Source organism: Equus caballus, chromosome 18 (genome assembly GCF_041296265.1).
Source record: "Equus caballus isolate H_3958 breed thoroughbred chromosome 18, TB-T2T, whole genome shotgun sequence".
In the NCBI taxonomy this organism is placed as follows: domain Eukaryota; kingdom Metazoa; phylum Chordata; class Mammalia; order Perissodactyla; family Equidae; genus Equus; species Equus caballus.
The window spans coordinates 33,316,818-33,338,391 of NC_091701.1; the positions used below are offsets into that span (position 1 = coordinate 33,316,818).

The following is a 21,574-nucleotide window of genomic DNA, read 5'->3' on the forward strand; positions in this document are numbered from 1 at the left end:
TTTCTCCCGAAAACCCCTTAGTGGAGGTGGCAGAGTGCATACTTTCCCCTTTTGACTGATGAAGACGTCAAGCTTCACAGAGACCCCAATTTGTCCTCTCCCTAGCAAGCCATAGAGCTGAACCAGAATGCCATCATCCCACTCCCATTCACTGTCTTACCAACACACCTTTCTAGAATCATCCCAGAAACAAGGAAAATGAATGTGGGGTTTTTTTCCCACAAAAAAGTTTTAATCATTGATGTATCTACATGTAAAATTTACCCAAGCTAGTCCTTACTGATCATTGGGCTGGCTTCCTTTCAACAATGAAGTTTAGAATAACATTTCACACAGAAGCTCTCTGAACCATCGACTAATAAATATTCACGAGGCACTTACTTTGTACTCTGCTAGAAATGTGAGGTTGGCAAAAAGGATTTAAGTTTTGGTCCCTACACTTAAGGAGCTTCAATCTTGTTGACCCTCCAGACAGCAAAAACATAAAGCAGATCAATTCAATATTTTAAAATCAAAGCTTCTGACTTTGAGCATGAAGGAAAAATTCTAGCAAGCTAGAGAAGACTGAAGAGGTTATATCTCTTGGAAGAGAGAGGACTTGAGTGGAAGCTTCTAAAATGCATAGTTAGCTACCCAGAGAGGAGAGAGAAAGCATCTCAGACAGCATGTGACTTAATTTTTTTTATTTTTTAAAGATTGGCACCTGAGCTAACAACTGTTGCCAATCTTCTTTTTTTTTTCCTGCTTTTTCTCCCCAAGTTCCCCCAGTATATAGTTGTATATTTTTTAGTTGTGGGTCCTTCTAGTTGTGGCATGTGGGACACCACCTCAGCATGGCTTAATGAGCAGTGCCATGTCCGCACCCAGGATCCGAACTGGCGAAACCCAGGCTGCCAAAGCAGAGCCCACGAACTTAACCACTTGGCCACGGGGCCAGCCCCAGCATGTGACTTCTTAATTTCCTCACTTCTCACACCCGCCTGTTTGGGAATTATGTTAGGGTATAGCCCCAGCACACTTGTCTGAACACTTTATGATTGACTCAGACTACCTTCAATGACAAAAAGGTAGTCTGAGTAAACTTTAAGAGTTGTGCTTTCACCTTTGCTATTACCTATGGCTAATGCTGAGAAATATTTATTCCTGCCTAATTGAAAGAATATTTTCCAGCACATCCTCTCGATTGTGAACAATGAGTCAGGTCCCCATGTTCTATTACCTGTTTTAACCCTCTCTGGTTTCAGGCAGGCAGAGAATAGAGGTGGAGACAGGAAAGAGTTTGGGATCAAACAGAACAGAATCTTGGGTACTCTAGGTTCCGATAGAGCCAGTTATGATGTATATCTGTGAAGGTCATCTAGTCTAGTGTTTCCTTTAAGACCAATGTTCCCTTGTTGACTTTTTGTCTTGATAATCTATCCATTGATATAAGTAGGTATTAAAGTTCCCTACTATTATTGTGTTGCTGTCAATTTCTCCCTTTAGGTCTGTTAATAGTTGCTTTACATACTTTGATTGTCCTATACTAGGTTCATTTTATTAAGAAATGTTATATATTTTTGATGGATTGTCTCCTTTATCTTTATATAATGTCCATCTTTTTTTCTTGTTATCTTTTTTTGGCTTGAAGACTATTTCATCTGATGTGAGTATAGCTACCCCAGCTTTCTTTTAGTTACTATTTTTGTGAAGTATCATCGTTCATTCCTTCACTCTGAGCCTATGTTTGTCTTTAGAGCTGAGATGGGTCTCTTGGAGGCAGCAAGTTGTTGGATCTTGTTTTTTAATCCATCCAGCCACTCTGTGTCTTCTCGTTGGTGATTTCAACCCATTTACATTGAGAGTGATTATTGATATTTGAGGGCTTAATACTGCAATTTCATCTTTTTTAAAAAAGATTTCGTCTTTATTCTTGTCAAATTTTATGACAATTTGACTAGGAGTTGTTCTTTTTTTTTTTTTAAGATTTTATTTTTTCTTTTTCTCCCAAAGCCCCCAGTATATAATTGTGTATTTTTAGTTGTGGGTCCTTCTAGTTGTGGCATGTGGGGTGCCACCTCGACATGGCTTGAGGAGTGGTGACATGTCCACTCCCAGTATTCGAACTGGCAAAACCCTGGACTGCTGGAACAGAGCACATGCACTTAACCACTCGGCAATGGGGCCAGCCCCGCCATTTCATTTTTCATTTTATGGTTGCTCTATATTTCCATTGTTTCTTTTTCCTTGTGTTTCTGTATGCTATTTCAGTTTGGTGGTTTTCTGTGACGTGTTTCTCAGTTTCTTCTTTTTTTATGTTTCATGACTCTGCTCTAAATTTTTGTTTTGTGGTTATTGTGAGGTTTGTATAAAACATCTCCTAGATGAGATAGTCCTTTTTCTGCTGATAGAATCTTATCTTCATTTGCTTATGCATGTTCCGTCCTTTTCCTCTTCCCCTTCTATGTTTTTGTTGTCACAAATTGTCCCTTTTTGTATTGTGAGTTCATTACCAAATCAAAGTGGTTGTAATTATTTTTAATACTTTCTTTCCCTTTATGTTATAATTGTTTACTATCCTATTCTGATATATAGTTGCATTTTTTTTTATTCCATCTGTTTATTTATCACCTTAGTTTAAGATTTGTAAACCTTTGTGTTTTTTTCCTCAGGTCGGAGAGCTCTTTTCAAGATTTCTTGTAATGCAAATCTAGTGGCTATGAACTCCTTCAACTTTTGTTTGTCTGGGAAAGCTTTTATTTTTCCCTCATTTCTAAAGGATAACCTTGCTGGATACAGTATTCTTGGCTGACAATTTTTATCTTTCAATATTTTAAGTATATCATTCCTCTCTCTCCTGGCCTGTACAGTTTCTGATGAGAAATCTACTAGTAGTCTAATGAGGGTTCCTTTGTAGGTCAGTGTTTTTTCTCTCTGACTGCCCTTAATGTTCTTTCTTAGTCATTGACTTTTGATACTTTTAATACAATATGACTTGGAGAAGATCGTTTTGTGTTGAGATAATAAGGTGTTCTGTTATCTCTATATACGTACATATTCAGTTTCTTCCCCGGGTTTGAGAAGTTCTCAGCTATTATTTCTCTGAATACACTCTTTGTTCCCTTCTCCTTCTCTTATCCTTCTGGCATACTCAGTATCCTTATGTTGCTTTTCCTTATGTTGGATATTTGTCATAGACTTTCTCCATTTTAAAAAAATCTTGGTTCTCTCGCCTCTTCTACCCTAATCATTTCTATATTTCTATCTTCAGGTTCAGTAACTCTCTCTTCCATATGGTCTGGTCTATTTCCAATGCTTTCTACTTTATTCTTCATTTCATTTAGTGTGTTCTTCAGCTCCAGAATTTCTGTTTGGTTCCTTTTTAGAGTTTTAATCTCTTTGGCAAAGCGCTCCTTCTATTCATTAATACTATTCCTGAGCTATTTGAACTGTCTTTGTGAGTTTTCTTGTAGCTTGTTGAGTTTATTCGTGTTGCTATTTTGAATTCTTTATCAGTTAGATCACAATCTTCCACAATTTCAAGTTTTCTTTCTGGACAGTTGTCATTTTCCTTTTATGACACCATGTTATTGTAGTTTTTCTTGGTGCCAGATGAGATGTTTCTTTCCTGGCTCATTTGTAATAGCAAACAGCTTTCTTATTTAGATAAGGCTTTATTTACTTTTATTCTGAGCTGCTTCTGATTATATTTGAGAGCCTGAACTTTCCACCCTCCACTGCCTCTGCCAGAGGTGTCATCAGTTTCTTCATTGTGCTGCTTGTGCCTCTGAGATTGCTGGTGTCTTGTTGCCTACAGTGTTGCTGCAGTCATGAGTGTTGCCACCCACTGTCACCAGCTGGCAAACACTTCTGCTGCTTCCAGGGTCACCTGGGTTGTGGGTTCCTCCTCTGAGGTCAGGGGAGGGAGAAGTTTGGGCAGAATTTGGGGTCATGAACACCTCCTCCATGTCCAGATTTGTTGGGTCTGCAGGTGCTGCTCTTGTGGGTGGGGAGGCCAAAGTTTCAGGAGCTACTGCAGCTGGGAAGGACTGGGGTGGTGGTCTCCACTGCTGCTGTTACTGGGCTCTCTGCAGTCTTGGGCACTGTCTTCCACATGTGCCACCTGCACTGCTGCTCCCCAGTTTTCTGGGGGTGCTGGTACCACCACTGCCTGGAATACTCGGTTCACAGCTGTCATGACCACTGCCAGGTGGGTGGGGTCACAGGTGCCACCACCACCCCCGTGAGGGGAAGGGTGCCTGGGTCATAGGTGCCACTGTGGTTCCTGGTGCCTCTTGTCTCGGGCACTACTGTGGTTCCTGGAACCTCAGGTCACAGGCACTGCTGCTGCTTCCAGGGCCACTGGGGTCTTGGATGCAGCTCCTGCTGCTGGGAGGGCCAGTGTCAGAGATGCTGCTGCTGGCAGAGGGGTAGGGGGCTGCGTTGTAGGCACTGTGTGGTTCCTGGAGCCTCAGGTTGTGGGCACAACCACCACTGCTGAAAGAGGGGAAAGGGCTGAGTTGAAGGGACACTGTAATTCCTGGAGTCTCTAGTCTCAGGCACTGGCACAGTTCCTGGAACCTCAAGTCACAGGCACTACTGCCACTGCTAGGGTTACTGGGGTCTTAGATGCAGTACCCCCTTCTAGGAGGGCTGGGCTCAGAAGTGCTGCTCCCAGGGAAAGAAGAGGGAGCTGGGTTGTAGGCACTGCTATGGTTCCTGGGGCTTCCTTTCACAGGTGCCACAGTGGCTCCCCGAGCCTCCGGGAGCATGGGCTGCCTGCATTCCTGCAGCTGACATTCACAACCATAGCCACAGTTCCTGGAGCCTCTGGCCACAGGTACAGCTGCAGTTCCTGGAGCCTCCAGTCTTAGGAGCTGTTGCCACTGCTCCCATAGTTCCACTGCCTCCACAAGGTCCAGTCCACCCACCTTCAGATGTGTGGATGTATGGATCTCTCAGGCATTCTGCTGTGCTGTGCAGAGAATCCTTTGTTGGTCTGTGATTGTTCTACCAGTTGTTACTTAGGGGGGAAAGACAAAGGGAGCACTTTACTCTGCCATGATGCTGATGTCACTCTCTGTGTATCTTTTTAAATGCTTACTTTCCATCTGTATATCTTCTTTGGTGAGTCATCATTTCAGGTCCTTTGTCATTTTTTAATTGGGCTATTCATTTTCTTATTGTTGAGTTTTAAGAATACTTCATATATTTTGGATAACAGCCCTTTATCACATGTGTCTTTTACAAGTATTTTCTCCCAGTCTGTGGTTTGTCTTCTCATTCTTTTGATGATGTCTTCCATAGAGCAGAAATTTTTAATGTTAATGAAGGCAAGCTTATCAACTGTTTCTTTCACGAATCATGCCTTTAGTGTTGTATCTAAAAAGTCATTGCCATACCCAAGGTCATCTAGATTTTCTTTTATGTTATCTTCCAAGAATTTTATAGGTTTGCATTTTACGTTTAGTTGTATGATCTCTTTTGAGTTAATTTTTGCAAAAAGTGTAAGGTCTATGTCTAGATTAATTTTTTTTTGCATGTAGATGTCCAGTTGGTTCAGCACCATTTATTGAAAGACTATCTTTGCTCCGTTGTACTGCCTTTGCTTCTTTGTCAAAGATCAGTTAACTATATTTATGGGAGTCTGTTTCTGGGCTATATATTATGTTCCATTGATCTATTTGTCTGTTCTTTCCCCAATACCACCCTCTCTTGATTACTGTGGCTTTATAATAAGTCTTGAAATCAGATAAGGTCAGTCCTTCAACTTGGTTCTTTTTCTTCAATATTGTGTTGATTATTCTGGGTCTTTTGCCTTTCCATATAAACTTTAGAATCAGTTTGTTGATATCCACAAAATGACTTTCTGGGATTTTGATTGGAGATTTATGAAACCTATAAATCAACTTGGGAAGAACTGATATATTGGCCGTATTATCTTCCTATCCATGAACATGGAATTGCTCTCCATTTATTTAGTTTTTACCTCATTTCTTTCAACATATTTTTATGGTTTTCTTCACATAGATATTGTACATATGTTGTTAGATTTATATCTAAGTATTTCACTGTGGCCATCCTAAAGTAAATGGTATTGTGTTTTTAATTTCAAATTCCACTTATTCGTAGCTGGTATGTGGGAAAGTAATTGACATTTGAACATTAACCTTGTGTCTTTAAACCTTGCTATAATCACTTTTTAGTTCTAGGAGGCTTTTTATTTTCCAATTCTTTTGGTTTTCTATGTGGATAATCCTGTCATCCATGAACAAAGACAATTTTAATTTTTCTTTCTCAATTTGTATACCTTTTATTTCCTTTTCTTGTCTTATTACATTACCTAAGACTTTCAGTATGATGTTGAAAAGGAGTAGTGAGAGAGGACATCCTTGCTTTGTTCCTAATCTTAGTGAGAAAACTTTTAGTTTCTTACTATTAAGTATGATGCTAGCTGTAGGGTTTTTTTCTAAGTTTTTTAAATCAAGTTGAAGAAGTTCTTCTCTATTCCTAGTTTGCCCAGAGGTTTTACCATGAAAGCCTGTTGGATTTAATAACGAAATTTTAAAAAGCTATCACAAGTGGACAAATGAGCATCCTACGTTCCTGTTGCTTTAGTGAGATTAAACAAAGAACCGTTACTCGAGTGATAATTGAAAATTCTTTTTACACTTTTTCTCCTTCTCAACTCTTTTTTTCATAACTCACTCAAACTCTAATCTCTTAATCTATTCATATTTGGCTTAAGAACTTTTTGTTCCCATCCTTTGAGTCAATCACTAGAGAAACATTAATTTAGTTTATACAAGTATCAACTTGATCTTTTAAAAAGGATGCTAAACTCTGTACCAGCACAGCCACACATGTAGCATACATGCATGCATACACATAATGCATACACATTGCAGTATTGTATGTTTTGCAGTGCAGGAGGATGCTAAAGTGGTTTTTTATACTCTGAACAAAACAGATCTTTTCGTTATTATCTTTAGACAATCTAGCAGTTAAGACCTCTGTAATTGGAGTCATATAGACCTGAATTTGAAGCCTAATTCTTACCACCCATGTAGTCTTGGGAAAGCTACTTAACTTCTTTAAACTTTAGTTTCCCTATATTTAAAATAAGAAAAATAATATTAGATCCTACCTTGCAGAACAATTGTTAGGTAATTCATGTAAAATGTTTATCACAATGCCCAGAACAAAATAAACTATGTATACATATATAAACTATCTGCAACTATGTGTATATATAACTATTTTTTTGTATATAATACTCATCACTCAAACAAAAATAACCAAGGATATAGGAACCAACACAGCTTGTCAATAAAATATGAAAGTCTGCCAACTGTAGGTCCAGAAATTAGAAATGTTGGATATGCACTTTAAAATAACTATACTGTATTAGTCACTGTTCAGTCAAGAATATGGAAACCACGCTAGAGATTTTATCATGAAGAATTTAATGTAAGCATTTAATTAAACAGGTGCTGGAGAAATGAAGGAGTAAAATGAGACCTCTGAAATACACAGAAATAGCACCTGGATAATGAGCTGATTTTTCAACATCAACAATGGAAGCCAAAAGACAATGGAATGATATCTTCAAAATAATAAAAGCAAGTAATTTCTGACTTAGAATTCTATCACAGCTGAAAATTTCTTTCAAAAAATGAAGACATTTTCAGAAAAACAAAAACTGATAGAATTAATGAGCAGCAGACACACATGGAGGCAAACAACAAAGAACATTCTTCGGGTAGAAGAAAAATGATCTTGAATGGCAGCTAGAATATGCAGGAAGGGATGAAGAGCAACGGAAAGGGTCATGAGGTGGGATATACAAATGGCTAATGCATGTATTAAGCGATATTCATAATAATGTATTGCTAAATTTAAATTATGTAGAAAATAAATATTCATGACAACAGTAACATATAAAAAAGTGGCAAATGGTCTAAGTGTTCCAAGGTTCATGAATTGACAAGGAAGTAGTACCATGACTAGTTTATATACCCTTCCTTTTCTTTTCACAGGCGTCCCTCCCCAGTAAACTGTTTCATTCTTATCTCAGTTTTCGCTTTTCAGAAAAACCGACTTGTGATGAGTATCTTCAACTTTAGAAGCTAGTGCCAATTTTGTTTTTCCACTTGCACTTTCAGTGCATCATATGAATATTCTGATTGGTCCACATTCTCACAAACACTTGGCATCATCAGTCTTATTAATTTGGGCCACTTTCGTGGTTATGTAGTGTTGTATCATTAAGGTTTTACTGTGCATTCCCTAACCATTAATGATGTCCAACATTTTTTCATATGTTTTTGCAAAGTTATTAGAAATGTCTGTCAAATCTCTTTCCCTTTTGTTTATTATTTTTTATTTAGTGATACTCATTGTGATTTCATATCCTTAAAATATTATCTGTGGGAATTCTTCATGTTCCATTAGAGAGGAATTGCATTTACATTTGCTATGGGCCTCCTACCAACTTTGAGTCGCTGTAAACCAATAGCCAAGTTTGGAGATTTTCAGGCCAAGCAGGGCATTTAAATTCTATCCCCAGACAGACAGGAATGTGGGTTTGTAGTTAGAACCTCTCAGGATAGATATTATCTTTTCTTTTTTTCCTCCGCTCTCAAAGTTAAAACCAGTCCAGACAAATATCTCTACAGTGTTCCTCTGAGAGCAATTTCATTTTTCTAAATTAAACTCATTGACTGTGTCATCCCTTAGGAATTCTAGTTTTATGAAGGAGTCTCTAATCAGTCCTTCACTCTGATTGAGCCACAGATTTTGTCTCCTTTCTACCCAAATGTGTGGCCAATACAACACATCTTAGCCACGAGAGATTAAGAGAGAATCTCTCGGGAAAATTTCAGCTTTAGGACTCATTAAATTCCATGAATCCTACTTTTTTTATCACTTCTGGTCGGTGGACAGTGGTGTACTGATAAATATTTAACAATCAGCTCTCCAAAAAAAAAGCTCTGATTTGTAATGTTTGCCAATTTCCAGGGTGGAAATATTCCCACCAAGGCCAATGTCAAACTAATGTGACATCACTGAATGCAAGTTTGGGAAGAGGTAAACAGCAGCACACCATTATATGATATTTCCACCATACAGATACAACAGATGTGAATATTTTTAAGAGCATAAGTTATAATTTACAATTAACACAATAATCAGATAATTGTCAGTTTTTTATTTATCTTTATTTTTTAAATAATTTATTTAATGGTAAATTTATATAATTTTATTTTTAATAATGGCAATTTAACAATTGTCTTGCAAAGTTTCTAAAATTTAAAAGATGGTTTTTTGTGAACCAATAAAAGCCAGCTCCATCACACCACTGATTCTGAGGAATTCTTTTTTAGTTTTCTGTTTTATTTATTTATTCTCTCAGCATTTTCATGTGATATACTGCTAAGGGTTTTTCCCCCCTGAGTATCTAATGTGCCATATTGCATGAAATGAAAGTCTCTTCCAAGAAATTCCTATATATTTGTTATTTACCCCTCACAACAACCCTAGAGAGTTTGTTCTATTACTTATTTCCATTTTAATGCTGAAGAGGTTAAGTCACAGAGAGATTAAGTTATTTATAATCTCACAGAGAGCAAGTAATAGAGCTAAGATTTGAACCCAGAGAGTCGGCATTTAGAGCCTCTCCTCTTGACAATATGCTGTATTTCCTCTCAGATGAGTGCCTAAGTTAGGGATGTTTGTTATTCAAACTTTTCATGTTTCAAGGAAAAAGAAAACCATTCATACTTTTGCTTCTTGCTCAAGAAAATTCAAGGGAGACACACTAAGCCATAAAAAAAGCCTCATGGAAAATCTAACAGTAATGTGTCATTTGGGCTGAGTCACAAACAAAGGGACAGGGGAATGAGTTCCATCCCTAATGCAGTATTTGTAAGCTGAATGTGATCATGAGGAATCTTCAGACGTATCCCAACTGAGGGACATTCTGCGAGATAACTGGCCTGTTCTCTTGAAACATGTCAATTCATAAAATGCAAACAAAGACTCGAAACTGTTCTAGATTAAAGGAAACCAAAGAGATATGGCAATAATGCCATGTATGATTTTTGGTTCTCTTTTGCTGTGAAAGACATTATTGGGACAATTGATGAAATCTGAATAAGGTCTGCAGAATAGATAATATTATCATGTCAATGCTAATTTCCTGATTTTTGTAATTATACTTTGGCTGTGTAAGAGAATTCCTTGTTTATAGGAAACAGACACTAAAGTATTTAGTGGTAAAAGAGCATCATGAGTCAACTTTTAAATGATTCAGAAAAAAAATAATATGTAGGTATATAAATATAAAGAAAGAAATATACATGCATATTTATAAACAGATAAATACGTATGTCTATAGGTATATCATATACATTTCTCTACTTCCCTCAATTATCTATCTATCTATCTATCTAGAAAAAGTGAGAGAGAGGGAAGGATGAAGTAAATGTAGTAGAATGTTATATATGGGGAAACTGAATAAAAAGGGTATCTTTCTAATATTCTTACAAATTTTCTGTAAGCCTAAAGGAATGTCAAAATAAAAGATTAAAAACAAATGATCAGAAAAAAACCCACTAATGCAACTTTGTTCTTGTGCTCTCTCATGAATTTACCCAGCTAACTAACCTCCTTGTGTCTGTTCTCATGTACGTGTGTGTTTATTTCAGCTTCTCTCTCCCAACCTCTTGATTTTGTCTGGACTTCCAGATCTGTTCTTTCTGAGACGACTTTGGATTGGCGATAACTGAAAGCTTTTGTCACTGGCAGGTCTCTGGACTGGCTGCTCTGGGTCAGGTTCTGGCACCAGGTTCTGCTCCCACACTAGTCTTTGTAGCAGAGGTTGTGCTTTGTAGCAGAGCCGTTCCCCTTACCAGGAGCCATCTTTAGGCAGGCAAGAATGATTGATGTTCTAGGACAGATAGAATAATTACAGAAATGCAAAAAGAAAGGTACAAGATTTCTAGTGTTGGAAGTTCAGCCAGTGGTTGTGTTGAATCAGAACACATGGCTCCATTCAAAGCAGCAAATGACTTGCCTGACATCACGTAGTAAGTCAACACCAAACTCCCAGACTCCAGTGTATGTGAAAGGGTCAAATCATTTTTATTATTCTAGTAACAGAGCTGCTTCTAAAACAATAGTCTTTAAATTAATATACTGCCTCCATAAAGATTCCAAAAATTCCCTTTTTGTTTTATAAGTTTTATATCTTTTTGCTTTCTTGCTCAGTGGTTATATTTTGTTTTAGGGTGTGAGTTCAAAGGTCAGAGGCTTGGTTTGGTTCAATTTCATTTATTGCTCACTGTGGTTTCACATCACAATTTAAAAGAGCCCAAAGATGATGCTTTCCTGTCTTTTTTTTTAACCATATCTGAAGATGCCAAGCTTTTATAACTTTTTCCAAAAAGGCTTTCCCTAAAGGAAACTGGAAGGTTTGTTTTATATTATTTAGGTCATTTAATCAGAAAGTAAATCATCTGTCTTTGATCATGTCCTTGCCAGAAGATCCGTAACTCATTAGTGTGCTATGAATGAGGCTGGATTTTAAAGCAGGTGTTGTTAAGTGCAATCAGAGCAGCTTTATTAAGCTGCAAATTGTCTTGCGATGACAAAGGAAGTCAGATTGGTCCATGCACAGTTAACCTTTGTCTATATGCATGACTTGGCTGATTAAACAGCAATTGATAATGACCTTCAGTCTGGCAAAGCCGGAAAAAGGTGATGCCTGATGTTGGCATTCATTGTATGTGATGTGAGTGACAGGCAGGCTGTCCCTTTAATTTAGAAATCTATAATGCAATTTCAAAATTAACTAATATCACAGTGCAATGAGCAACTAATTTATGTTTATTAAACTGATATTTTGGAGTATGTGTTATTTCAGAGTAGAGGCATTATTGAAGAAAAAGAGAGTCAACTTCAAGTGAAAGCAGCATTGGCGAGCGATCCTTAGTAGCTAGGAAAAGAAGTCTGTGGAAGATCAAGGACAGTTGTTTTTCGGAGATTATTAATTTATTTAACAAGCATACTGAGCTCCTAATATGTTGAAGATCCTGGCCTGGTGAACTCAACACAGGCGCTGGTTCTCAGGAGCTCACAATAGGGTGACAGACAGGAACACCAATTTTATTACAATTTATTCAGTGCAACAGCAGTTTATCATTAGCACGTGAGAAGAATGCTGTCATTCTCGGGACTTCAACCAATTCCAAACTGTGGAGGCAGAATAGAGGGCTGTGGGGGAAATTGTAATTTGTTGAGTGTCTATTACATGCTAACTACTTCGTCCGTGTTACCTCATTGAACCTCTGCAACAATTCTTAGGTAAATATTTCACTTCACAGGTGAGGAAACAGAATTTCACTCATGGGTTGAGTTTTTTGCCCAAGGTCAGACAACTAGTAAATTGCATAACCAAGATTTAAAATCAAGCTCTGTTCGTCTCCAAAGACCCGCAGCATTCTGTGGAAACACTCAAGATTAATGAAAATAAGACTGAATAGCAAATTTGTGTTGTGTGTGCTCTGCATGTGTGTGTGCATATGTGTATGTGTATTCTAGTTTGATTGTTGCCTGGTTTGGGGTACACAATACACAGGCCACATAGTCTTGAAATCAAACAACGGTTTCTGCCTGATGATATTATAAATTTCCCCATTTTTTGGGCAAGTTCATCTTCATGAACAGACATTTGATGACTTCACGATTTGTCACAGCATTCATCCTTTGCATTTAGAAGGCTTTACAAGTACCCTACTAAAATATAAATTGTCCAGAGACGTTCGTAACTTGAAGTTTTGCTAATGCTTACTCTTCCTAGCTTGCGGTTAAAGACATTTTATTCCAGGCTGTGTTAATAGATGTGCCAAGAAAAAAGCCTATCCCAGCTCAAATAGGTTTGTTTAACTGTTAAACAAAGTTAGAGAGGTTTCTTTCTTACTGCAGGACCTTTCAGAGCCTTTAATATGCTAATGGGCATTGTGACTTTCCAAGGAGAGAATTTGGTATTGAGCATTTCCCAAGTTTTCTTGACCGTGAGGCTCTTTGTTCTTTGAGCACCAATTAACACTCACAAGAATTAGTGTGTGCCGAACAGAGTAAATCCTCGCTCTATAAAAAATTAGCATCCAAGTTACAGCATAGAGAAAGCAGACAAGAGAAACAAAGATGAAAGGACACCGACACAGGAAATGGGACAGCTCAATGATCGGTTTACGTTTTTCACAACTCTGCTAGAACTTCTTGTGAGTATTTAAAGGCTGAAAAAAATTAGTGAATGGTATGATCACATCTGGCATAAATATAAATGATATTCATCTAAGTTCCTAAATCAAACATCAACAGTTACAAAGAATATTGGTTGAGTTTTCCCGACTCCTTCATCTCTCCTGAATAACACTTGAATGAGCTGTGCTTTTTTAGATTACATAAAGGGAATCAAACGATTGATTGGGGCAAATGGAACATGAGACCTTGAAATAAACTATGTAGATTTACTAAGAGTTGACTAAGATCCATGAAAGTATAAATTATTTGCAGCTTTATTAGCTGTATTGTTCTGGGTCAACCCTGGTTGCATTTCAGAAGCATCTTTCAAAAGTATACTTTAAAAACTACAACCCAAGAACAAACCCTCTGATGCGCAGTCAGGGTCAAGTGTCAATTATTACCTACTAGGGTAATATCTCTTTGGTCCTCTCTAGGGTCTTCCACTTTTTGTCTTTGGTCTACAACTTTCTGTTTCTCCCCAGTGGTCATCCCACTGGTTTCTTCCTGTTATCAGTGCTAGGAAACTAGTTAACATCAAATTCTAAAATTCTCCATCTGCAAGGGCAAAACCTTAAATTACAGATTATGTCTGCCACTCCAAATCAATTTGTGATATTATAATTGTTACTCCTATAGTACTTGCTGCTCTTGTCCCTTTACTGCATTAATCCAAGTATCACAGTAACCGTGGGACCTGACCTGCTGTCCAATTCCCCCTGAAGCCTCTGGAAGGTTTCCAAGCATGTGGATAGTGGTATCATTGCCTGGAAATGCCTCCTGCTCAAGGGGAAAGAAGGCTCATTGGAAGACTGAGAATTGCTGTATTTAAGAAGGTAACAAGTTCACTTGCCATCACTTCATAATTATTTTTTTCCGTTCAAACGTTTTCCAGACTTCCTCAGAAGACCACTTAGTTCTAGCCACTTTAAATAAGTCCTATTTCTTCCTATTCAATCTATCACTTTTGCAGCAAGTAGATCCCAAAATAATAGGTGATAAAAATGACAACTGGCAGTAACAGCAATGAGGCCACCTGTTCAGCCCAATGACAGCCTCAACTGACTTTCACATACAGGCTGGTAAATCAGCAAATAGATAGTAGTGAAGCCTGGTCATTTGGACATCTGATGAAACAGGCCTGGGGTGTGACCCAGAAGAAAAGTTTTGTAGGACAGAGGAGGAGTTATCCAAATTTTCCTTCAAGGTCGTTCCTTTCTTTTTTCGGATAATAAACAGGTCTGAATAAGGATTATTTTACAGGTTGAGCAATCACAGATTGTGACTTGGATAGGCAAAAATTATTCTGGGGAAGAGGATAAGAGAAGCACACTTGGGCTGATAGATGTTTCAATTTCCCCGAGGAAAGAAATGCATTTACCAGATTATAATCATTTTGGTAAATTACATTTCAATGCTGAGTCATCTGCACAGCAGTGAGGTGGTCCCTGCCCCTTTGAAAGATAAATTGTGCAGCGGTATTACACAAATCTCTATATTAGAACTGGAATGAGAGGAACTGTGAAAGGAACTTAATACATGCAGGAAAACTTCTAGCTTTTACAGTTATCTTTTAAAGAGGAAAATGAGTCCAAAGATCTTAGAAAGAATCTCCAGGAAATATTCGCACTGGAAGCAACACTGCTCTAAATGACTGCCTTGTTCTAGACTTCACAAAATTTGTGCATGTGACCATCAGATGGATAAGAAGGATGCAAAATTCAAAATGGCATCTCCGAGGCTCATTCAATGGAATTGAATAAAATTATCGCTATTTTTCTGCTTAAGTCTACTCATCCTCTTGATCAGTTTTTTCACTTTACAGTTACATGAGAAGCAGTGGGACACACTAGGCTAGTGGGTCTCAAAGTGTGGTCCCCAAACCAGCAGCATCAGCATCATGTGGGAACTTGTTAGAAATGCGAATGCTGGGGTTCTATCCCAGACCTATTGAATCAGGAAGCGTGGCGTTGGGGCTCAGAGAGCTGTGCTGTAAGAGGCCCTCGTGTGATTCTAATCCAAGCTGTAGTTTGAGAACCTCCCTTGTCTGAAGATCTCTGGAATTAGGAGTCTTTGCAATTCACCAAATTAGCTGGGTGAACATAGACAAATCCTCTAACTTCTTGGTATTTAATTTCTTATCTACAAATTCAGGAGTGTGGGTTTCATGATTTCTGATTGTGTAATTCTACATTGTTACTCACACATTAAAATTTAAATTCCACTGTAATAGCTCAGTGTTGAAAGTTTAGGCTCTGAAGACGAAAATCATCTTTTAAATCCTCACTCTACCCTAAGAGCTGTGTCCTCTTGCTTACGGTTACCCTCAGAGCCTCAGTTTCCTTATCTGTAAATTGCAGCTAATAATAGTGCTCACATCAGAGATTTTTTGGAGTTAAATGAGATAATGCATCTAGAGTGCTTAGCGTGGTAGTTGGCATATAAGGGCTCAACAAAGGACGATTTTTGTTATTTGGAAGTAGAGCTCTGAAAAAAAGATGCTCAATTTTCAAAGTCATAGAATTAGAAAAAATATTTCCATCTGAAGCTCAATGAGTAAAGACTGTAAGTTTCAGAACAAATGGGCCTGTTCAGCTTCAGCTACTTGTGGTAACCAATTCAGGCTATTAGAAAACTTATTAGCACACAAGACTTCCATTCTTCTATGGGAAAAAAATGTGTATTCTTTTTTTTTACGTTATTTGGTTAAACTCCAATTATTTTAAAACATGGAGAGGGATTTGGTGAAATTTTAGTGGAACAATGAGATGCTAATATAATGATGAGTTTTTTTCCTTAACAGCTTGCTTGTTTTAGTTTGGTCCAAAAAAGAAAACACAATTGTTTGCACTGTATTTGCAAACAATCAACAGGGAAATCATGCATTAATTGTTCAGATGAAAGCATGATGCTGCTCATATTTATCTGTGTTTATCACGGCACCAGACGGTCTGATTGGGAAAGTGCTTCGTAGTAGGAGAGCCGGGTTCGCAGCCACTAATAGACGCCTCTTTAACGTGAGGTGCTCAGTATCAGACGGGCTTTGTTGACCTTGTTCCAACGCACAATGGGTCTGTGTGGAGGACTGTGTGCAGCAGCGCCTAGGCCTCTGTTTTAGTTCTTAATTTCTTTCACAGCATCAAAAGGCTTTTCTATTCAAAAGCTTTTCTTTTACTCCTGAGCCTCCGCAATTGAGGCAGAACTGCAATCTACCAGCAGCAGCCTTTGTTCTGGTCTTTCAGGAGGCTGGGGAACAGTGTGAGTCCTTCCTAATTAGCCTGTGGACCAATGAAATACTCCTCCAAGCCAAGAGAGGCTGCAATCCCACAGCCCAAGTGGCAGAAAAGGGGGGAAAGGCCTCCTTAATTAAGGCCCAACAAAACCGGGTAAAAAATGGTATTTTGCTCTCCGTAAATGTCTTTTTTTCAATCCCTGTAAATGTTGGCACATGCACATACTTTTAAATTGTGCCTTCACTTTTGCCAATGTACTGTCACTCTGCTTTGGCTAAAGATTGCAGAAATCATTGGCCCATAAGAGTGGAGGACGCGGCAGTTTAGGCTGTGTCCGTGTTTGCATTTCACAAGAGGCACAGGCTGTGCTAGAGACAATGAGCTGATCATCAGGAGATGGTCTCCACTTGTGAAAGTGATCAGAACAGCCACCCCTCACAGGCCTGGCATTTACACAGGACATTCACAAATATGATTATCCTGCTGATGCCACATATGTATTAATTTATTAGTCTCTTCTGTTACCTGTCTGTCTTTTATGTCTTTCAACTTTATCACATTTATTTTTAATGCAGTGACCTCTTTGGTGACTTAATACATTCAGGTTAAGAAGCCGGTTTTGAATGTGGCACTAAGGTGCCATCATTCCGGTCCACTTCTTGGATAGGTCCTAACTTTACACTGCCACGCTTATCTGAGTGATTAGGTTTTGCTCCTTTATTTTCAAACTGAAAATACTTTCCCCCCATGTTAAAAATTAGAAACATTCATTGTAAAAAAGAAATGTAACACAGATAATCATAAAAAATGCTTTTTAAAAAATCATGCAAAGGTTTAGCCACCACAGAGATAACCAATATTAATACTCTTTTTTTTTTTTTTTTTTGGTGAAGCAGTCTGTCTGTATATTCCCATGAAAGTTTATACAAATAGAATGTCTTCATACACACTGTCTCTTCACTGGACAATATGTGTAGATATACGTTTAAGTCAGTAAATATGATGGCACCATTGTTTCTAATTGATGTGTATTAGTGTTTTGAAGAATAAAAAGGCCATTGTTGAACACAACTTTTGTGTTTACATCCATTTAATATCTGGGTGGATTTCTCTGAGTGCCTTACAAAATTAGAAAATTTCAAATTCCCCTTTAATGAAGGTTTTTATCTTCTGTAGGTTATATAGTCAAGATAGAAATATGTATGATGAAATGGAATAATTGCATGTATTTTATATTATGGAAGACAGAAATATACATAAGCATGAACAACATTTTTATTTTTAATTTTTCATTACACAGAATTATTTTTCCAACAGGACCACTGCAGATAATTTACTTTTAGTCTGTGAATATCAATGCTTTCTTGAAAGCTTTCTTTCTTTGTGAAAATCTCAAAATTGTTTGGTTTGTTTTATAAGTAGCCTATGTCTATACAATACCAAAGGTTCAGTCAATTCACTATAAAGTTAGTCAAACATCAAAATGTTTGGTAGATTTTGTTTGAATTGATCATGAGCTGGGCATCAAGTTGACACGGTCTGAGTAAATGGGCTCAGAGAAGAGTGGAATAACTCCTTGATTTGCTCTCTGAAGTTTATCCTAAAATATATATGCCTCTAACACAGACAATATAATAAGAAAAAGCATAATATACTGGGAGAAAGACTAGACTTAAAAACAGACTTCCTAAAATTCATTGTCTCTTCTCACAGTCACTTACTGCTTCCTGGCCTCAATGTGATTACCTATAGCGGGAGGAGAATGTCTCAGGAATGCTGCAAGGATCCAGCATGATCATGTCAATAGCTAGTACTTCATATTTCAAGTACATTCTGAAAAGATCCTTGGAGTACCTGCTATGTTTCAGGCTTTGTAAGAAGCATAAAACCAGTTTCAATTGTAGAGCATATCTTGGCATACAGAGTACTTTCAGAAATATGATATTTTTTGCTAAAACTCTGAGTCATTGCTGAGATTATCATCCCTATTTTACAGTTGAGGAAATTGAAGTTCAGAGGCAAAATAATGATTTGAAGCCTGCAAAACCTGTTAAATACCAGAGTTAAAACTCAACCTCAAGTCTTATTCCCCGGTTGGGTGTTTTCTTTTTTTATCCTGTTTCTGATGAAGATCTTGGAACAACACAAGTGTCTTCGACACTGGATTTAAAGATGGTTAGACCATCTCATGAATGAAGATGTGACAGTTAAACGCAGTGTAAGCCAGGGGAGGTGTTTCTTTAAGCGATGAAGCTGATTTAAGCAAATTCATGGTTCTTGGTGATCCACAGAGGAGCGCTGCTGTGGAAGAAGAATGTAGAGTTTCAGAAGTGTGGAATAGAGTTTGAGGTAAGATTTGGACATCCACAGAGAGATATCAAGCAGGGAGGTGGAAATGTGGTTGAGAGCTTGGGAGCGGTGCTCAAGTGGAAGTTGCATGATGCGGGACCCATGCATCTGAGGCAGCACCTGGAGCTGTTGGCATGGGTGAGGTGGCAGTGACAAAACTGCCTGATGCTCACCTATATCTGGAGGTAAAAAGAGGAAGAGCATTTGAGAAGAAGTCTCAGAAGCAGTGCTCAGAAAAGGAGGAAAACCCAGATTCTCTAGCACAATGTGGGGACGTTGGGGAAACCGTTTCAAGAGGGTGAGGAAGGCTGCGTGAAAGGAAACTGCCCACCATGGACCTGGCAGGGTGCTTGGTATAACCATGCAGTTAAACACTTTCACAGGCATGAGCTTATTTGATTCTCACAATTACCCTCTGAAGTCCACTGGAGGAAAACAGGACTGAAAATTTTGATAATTTGCCCACGATCACACATCTCATAAATGGCAGAACTGTCCAGTCGAGATGTGTCTGACTCTAAGGTCCATGCTCAGCCATGTTAAATCCATGTGCAGAAATTCATGGGAAATAAGTGAAAAGCGGGAAAGGAAAAAATTTTGAGACCGTTGGTACCTTCAAGTGATAGAAAGAGAGCTCTAAGGAAAAAAAGTAGTAAGGAAATCGAAACAATGATTATAGATTACTTTTTCCTAAAAGGTGACTGAATGCGAGGAAAGATCTGTGTGTCATTATCAACAAGAACATTCGACTATCTTAATTATTTCAAAACAATTCAGAAAAGTCTTGGAAATGAAGAGTCCATTGGAGGGGGATGACTTCTTGAGGTTCAGTTCAATAATCGACTTCATCTTTATATGAATCTAAAGAATATTATCATTTTAGTATTAGTTTTTCTGTCTTAATATTAAAAGATAGATTGAGGCACATGAAAATTTGCAAGACTTTATGTGAGGAAACATAGATTCCAGTTGGGCAGCACCAAATCATGGAGTGATTAGGAGTGCTCCATGGGGAGGAGCTAAAGGAAGAGGCTTTCATAGAGCAGATGCAGAAGCAAAGCAAGAAAATTAATTTGATTGGCTATGGCTTAAGCAATTGCCTTATTTGGGAAAGGCTCGTTGGCTCTTTGCGGTTGATTCTTCCGAAGAAGTTTCACTTTCTTAACCTTGAGGCATTCATAGGCATTGACTGTGGCTTAGGTTTCAGTTTGCTTATGTAGGCTGCCAAAACATTAGAACCACCTCAGTCTAATGGCCTCCTTGTTTAACTACTTTAACAATATTTAACAGTTATTTTCTTCCTGAGTTCCCTTTTTTGTAGTACAATGAGCAGTTCAATTTCTTTCTGCTAACAATCTTGTTTTTCTTCATTCAAATATTGATCTATAAGAGCCTCTTCTTCAAGTCATTTTAAGATTTTACATTACTATTCTTATCCAAGCTCTTAAAAACTCACCTGATTTTGAAACTCAGGAACTTCCTGCAAGGTTGGTGTTGATAAGATTCTAAGAAAGGATATATGTAGAGTGGAGTCACTTGCTCTGGTGTGTTTACTGCATCAGTGATAGGTTTTGGTGGCTGTGAATCAAGAGGAAAAGACACGTCTCAGTGGCAGAGCAAACTGTGGACAGTAATAACGCTCCTTCCACAGTTTTCTTCGGCACATTTCTTCTCATCAGTAAGTCGGCCCAGGGTCAAACATTGGATTGGTGAGCAAGGGCCTCAGCAAACCTGATCCAAGACTGCCTAATGCAGGAGTCTGTGTAAGTGCCATAGAGCCCGGAGGCCTGGGTTGAAGTGATGCCCAAATGCTTTCCTTGGAAGAGTCGCATCACCTGAAGATGTGATGACAGAGAGAAGTGTGGCAAGGCTGTGAAGCCCGTTGAGATTATGGAGCAGTGTTCTAATGTGATCTTACAGTCATGGAGTTACCTCCCAGCTAGCGAGAGTATGATGAGTGAAACTCTGCCCTCTAATGCCAAAGGTAAGGCTGTCAAGTCCTGGCAAGGCAAAAAGAGTTATCACAAGAAATTTGCCAAGAAAAACATGGTGGTGGGGCCCACTCTTACATGCGCAAATGTATGTCAGCCTGTGGCAGAAGGCAGAGGGCCAAAATGGGTCATGTGTAAGCTGCTTGAGTAGCAGAACCATTTCTATGGTATGAGGTTCTGGATGTGTTTGGATTAGGTAGATTTTGTTAAAGCAAGATCATTGTTTATTTTTTGTTTTATCAGAGCTAATTTTATTTACTTTTTATTTAGTTAGTTTTTGGGGATTTTCACTTTATTTTTTTAGTGTAATTTTAAGTTCACAGCAATATTGAGGCGAAGGTACAGACATTTCCCATATCCCCCTCACCCCTACACATGCATAGCCTCCCTCATTATCGACATCCCCCACCAGAGTGGTACATTTGTTACAACTGATGAATCTATGTTGATACAGCATTATCACCAAGAGTCCATAGTTTACATTGGGATTCACTCTTGGTGTTATACATTCTATGGGATTGGACAAATGTAGAATGATATATATCCATCATTATATAGCCGTGTGTCACTTAATAAAGGGGATACATTCTGAGAAATCTGTCATTAGGCGATTTCGTTGTTGTGTGAACATCATAGAGTGGACTTACACAAACCTAGATGGTATAGCCTACTGCACACCAGGCTGTATGGTACTAATCCTATAGGACCACTGTC

At 38.2% G+C, this 21,574-nt stretch overlaps 1 long non-coding RNA gene across 2 annotated transcripts in view; it reads left to right on the forward strand.

The window, feature by feature from the left end:
- The first annotated feature begins 1,323 nt into the window (after window positions 1–1,323).
- Window positions 1,324–21,574, forward strand: part of LOC111768834 (uncharacterized) — a 31,485-nt gene continuing 11,234 nt past the window's right edge. The window contains exons 1-2 of one of the 2 annotated variants that reach the window (XR_002801421.2): window positions 1,324–1,431; window positions 7,470–7,815. This is a non-coding gene — a long non-coding RNA (uncharacterized lncRNA). Of the gene's footprint in view, window positions 1,432–7,469; window positions 7,928–21,574 lie in introns of those variants that run through there. The other variant, XR_011428413.1, reaches the window with a different exon arrangement.